Raw genomic sequence first — 4,946 nt, forward strand, 5'->3', positions numbered from 1 at the left:
GTTAAAGTAATAATCAGACAGACAAATAAACGCAGCGTCCTAGGACCAGGTGCCAGGAGGTGCCGCCCCAGTGACCCCGACTCACCCTTGCAGAGCCCTTGACGTGTGAAGTGCAGGCACAGGTCTCCAACGGCACAGAGCCTCCTTCCTGCTCTCGCACCTGCCCCAGAGCTGGGGGACGGGGCCGCTGGCTCCCTGTGTGGTCCTGGTGAGTGACTGCCGCTCCCTGGACTTCAGTTTCCTGCCCTTTAATTGGAAATGAGAATCCCAGATGTGAAGCGGGTGGCAGTTTTGTCACTGCCCAGGTGGGGAGCAGGTGCAAAGGCATCCGGAGAAGGCCCTTTAAGGTCATGCTTTGCAAACGTACAGGTTCCCCCAGTTAAGAATAACCTGGGAATTTTTTCTAAAATGCAGTTTCTAAGGATGCACCCCTTCCCCAGTTCTGATTCTGTGACTCCGAGAGGGAGTCCTGGCGTGTTTTAAGAACCTCTTCAGGGGCCGCCCCCCGGGCTGAGAGGTTGAGTTCGGGTGCCCTGCTTCGGTGGCCTGGGGTTCTGGGGTTCTGGGTTCGGATTCTGGGCGCAGACCTGCACACCGCTCATCAAGCCGCGCTGAGGCGGCATCCCACATGGAAGAACAAGAGAGGCTTACAAGTAGGATATGCAACTATGTACTGGGGCTTTGGGGAGGAAAGAGAAAAAGAGGAAGATTTGCAAAAAAGAACCTCTTCGGGTGCCTCTGAGGTTGGAGCCAGTGGGGTGTAATTGCAGATTTGTGCCACGAGATGGAGCTACGAGCCCGGAGAATGGTCTGACCCAGGCCGCTCCGAGCCCCGACGCTGCGTCACCAAGAGTGGCCACCAGATGGCGCAGCCCGCCGGCAGGAGGGGCCGCTCCCCTGGCAGGAGGTGACGCCGGGACGGCCTCGCGGTGCAGCATCGGTGGTTCGAGCGGTACACACGTCCTTCCCTGCGAGGCGGTTCAGCCCGGAGGAGGGGCCCTGAGCCAAGGAGGCCCGGTTCTGTTTCAGGGTGACGGGCACCTGCCCCCCGTCCCCCGTCCCCGTCAGAGCCCCCTCTGTCAGTGTTCTTGGCACTTGCTGTCAGTGCAAAGGCTCTGCATTCAGCAGGCGCTCAACAAAGGCTTGACTGAACAGGTACGCACGTGCACACATGCGCACATGCACACACACTCACAAGCGCACACGCACACAGGCCTGCTTGGTGAGCCCTGCCGGGAACACAATTATTATAAAGATAGAGGTCAATCAATTATTAAGTGCCTACTGCATGCGGGCTGTGCATCCAGGCCCCGTGTTAAGTGCCAGCCTGAGAGACGATTATTACAATTGTTGGACAAATAAGGGCAGTGGGCCTCCATGAGGCTAGGTCACCAGGGGTCACGCCAGCTGTACTTGAACGTGGTTGCAGAACCAGGGCTCTGAACCAAGGAGGGCTCCCTGGAGGTGAGTTCTGAGCTGCCTTTAAAGGTCGGGTGGAGTCATGGGGGGCATTTGGAGAACATTCCTGAGCAAAGGGCAAACCAGTGAGCTGAGGACGGCCGAGGGGCAGCGGCGTGCTTGGTTGGAGTGGGGCTGGAGCGGGTGGAAGACAGTGGGGCTGGGGAGCTGGCTGACAGAGGACCCAGCAGCTGGGGAGGTAGCAGCTGCTGCGGGGGAAGAATCAATAAACAGGTTCCAGCACCACCCTTACATGCTGTGTGTCCTTGGTCAAGCTGGTTAACTCCTCTGGGCTTGCTTTTCCCCTCACATTCACAGCCTAGTCGCAGGTTCATTGGGAGGACTGACTACAGCCACCTGTGTGAAGGTGCCTGCCACAGTCGCTGGTTCAAAGGGAGCCCCTGGGGGTTGCTGGTTTTCTTCCTCTTGTGGTGTGGCCCGGGGAAATCCTTCTCCGTGCCTCAGTTTCCCCATTGCCTCAGGGCAGCAGTGTGGTGTGGTGGTTGGGTGCAAGGGCTGTGGTGGCAGAGAGCCCCCTGAGGCTGGGTGCATGAGCGTGAGCAGCTCCTCCTCTCTGTGCCTCAGTTTCCTCAACAATAAAACAGGGATGCCAACCATGCCACCTGCTTCAAAGGAAGACCGTGGCAATTCAATGACCATAACAGCCCGCAGAGCCAGGCCATCTGTGCTCAGGCTCTCCCAGGGGGACCCTCGTGGGTCAGGGAGGCGTCAGCAGACCACGTGGAGGGTGCACCCACACGCTGGGGTCCTTTGGTCAGCAGCCTCTTACTTCTTTTTGCCTTCCTTCCCAGCCACTCCGGTCCTGTGTCCCCCATTAGTGACCTCTGCTCTGCTCCTGCTCTGGGCCTCCCTGTCCCCAGACCCGTGTGGCCTCCTCCCATCCCGCAGGAAGGCCAGCCTACAACACAGCAAATGTGTGGGCTGTCCAAGCGCTCCCCTCCCCCGGAAAAGCATTGTCCCCACGCCCCGGGGGGACAGCGCCCTGGCCCGGGGGCCCCTCGGCTCTGCGGGGGACGGTGGCAGGATGGATGCCGGGCCTCATCCAGACTCACGGGGACCTGGAAACGGGGGGACCTGCCGCTCCTGCGCCGCCCGTGGAAGCGCACGCGGCCTTGGGGGGAGGCTGAGCTCCCCGCAGCAGCCGGGGGACAGGCGCTCCGGCCCAGGGGGACCCTGGCAGCACGTCACGCGCCCGCTGCAGACGTCATTGCCCCGGAGGAGTCCCCTCTGCGGCTTCTCTGGGGCGGGGCCCCCGCCGTTTGAACAGCTCCAAGTACGGGGAGCTCACTGCCCGGTTTCCACCTGCCTCCCGGGAACCGCGTTTCCCGTGTCCCTCCTCCTGGGTGACGCTCTGCCACAGGGCGCCCGGGGGAAGACCCGGTCCCCGGGAGGGGAGGGAGGGGTGTTTCTCCGCCTGCACACAGACGGACTGCCGCCGTCACAGCCTGACCGTCACAGCGGTCCTTGGCACAGCCTCATCCCCCAGGGGCTCTGCCTCCCAGGCTGCGATCTGCTGCCAGAAGCAGCTCCGTGGGGGGCCTTTCGCAGTGTCACACGGATTACCCTGCTCGCTTGCAGGTACAAATGACAGAAATGCTACCCACATGGATTAAGTCTAAAAGGGCTCATCGAACTGAGAAAGCCACGAGGGCCTGGTTTCAGGTAAAGCTGGATCCGGGGTCTCAAACAGTGTCCCGGAATCAGTCTTCTGCTTTCCCCTCACTCTGAGGCCAGCGGTGCCCCTGCTCATGGACAGAAGCCGTAAGAAGCTCCCGTGCCCGAGGACTGGAGGCCCCCACTGGCTGGGCCCTGGGCCACGTGGGAGGAGAGGCAGTTTTCCCAGGAGAACGGAGTGTGCTGTGGGCAGAAGAATGGAGAACGGGCCACAGGCGCAAACAACAGCCCAGCCAGAGGCCACAGTCTGGACAGATCAAAGGCTAAGAGCCCAGCAGGGGTGGGGGGCGGGGAGCAGAGCCCTGCGGGAGGCAGGGACCCAGGGACTCAGAGGCCCCACGTGGGCTGGTGGAGAGAGGATGGAGGGCCAACAGGCAAGGAGGGGGGTGGCAAGGAAGGAAGCCATGGCCCTCTGTCCTTCCCAGCACAGCCAAGATCTTTAAGCGGTCTGAAGGTCCTTGTGTCCACACAACGAGTGTGGGCAGTTGTCTCAGGCCCCTTTAAAGCCTCATTCCTTCTCGTCACTGTTGGGAAGTCCTGCCTGGAAGCTACCCTAAGTTTCTCCTGCTGTTGATTATGAATCAACAACTCTGTCCTCAGGCTCCCCAGAGTTTAAAGTGGTCTCTCCTCACCTGACCTCCACATGGCAGAAAGGGAAGACCCAGGGTGGAGCCTGTTCCTTTATAGCACAAGGAAAGCCCCGGAGTTCTGCGTCATCCAAAATGACTCGTGGATACCCAAGTCAGAGCCCTCCATGCTCATTCTGGCCTTTCCTTCTCCTCTGGGGGCCACCTTACCGTTCCCACCTCTGGTGACTCAGCCTGCCCAGCCATCTCCCCACATCTAGGGGAGACCATTAATTTGTTCAACCATTTATTCAACCAATTATTGAGTACCTACTATGTGCAAAACCCTTCTAGGTACTGGGGCCACAGCTGACATTCTGGAGGAATGGCCCGAGTCAATAAACAAACAAGAAACTAAAGTAACAAGATTGTTTCAAGACAGTTGTAGCTGCCCCGGAAGAAATAACACAGGGAGCAGATCATTTTGGGAGATGGTCAATCAAGGAAGGCTTCCCTGAGGAGGTGCCATTTGAGACCTAACAGATGAGAAGCTTTACAGGCCAAGGGTACAGGTGTATCTGTTGGGTCCTCCAGGAAGCACATTCTGAGATGGTGTGAGGAGTTCTGCTGGCTCCTCCAGAGGGCGCTCCACCTCCCAGCGGCCCTGGCACAGCTTTGGGCCAGGGGCGCCCAGCGAGGGATCAGAGGGCTGGAGGAGCCAGGATCGGCGGATTTAGTCCTGATCTCTCCCCAGGAGGTCTCTTGGGCTGGTTGCTTTGTTCGAGGCACCTGTTCCATGCAATGCTCTCCCCTTGGGTTCCCGTATCTGCCCTGTCCTGTCAAGCCTCTGGGCCGGCGACCGGCACCGTCCTGGAGCCTCTGGGCCCGTGACGGTCACCGTCCTGGAGCTTCTGGCCCAGGTTTCTGCACGGGGACTGGCTCCCCTTAGCCCACACGCTTTGGACTTAATCCCTTTGTCACTAAGCTTTCCTGGCATTATCCTTGTCCGGGAGCACCATCTGCTCCCCACCGGGCTCCAGACTGTTCTGGGAGGTCACGGCAGGTCAGGGGGGTGCTGCGGGCCGCGGCGAGGAAGTGGGGTTTATCCTAAGAGTGGGCTGAAGTTGGCAAGCGGTTTTAGGCAGGGAGTAGCCAGGCTGCTGTGCCTGGGCCTGGGGTCCCGGCAGGAAGCTCAAAGGTCCCTCGTTCCCCTGGCCCCAGAGAAGG

The sequence above is a fragment of the Equus quagga genome, chromosome 13 (genome assembly GCF_021613505.1).
Source record: "Equus quagga isolate Etosha38 chromosome 13, UCLA_HA_Equagga_1.0, whole genome shotgun sequence".
NCBI lineage: Eukaryota > Metazoa > Chordata > Mammalia > Perissodactyla > Equidae > Equus > Equus quagga.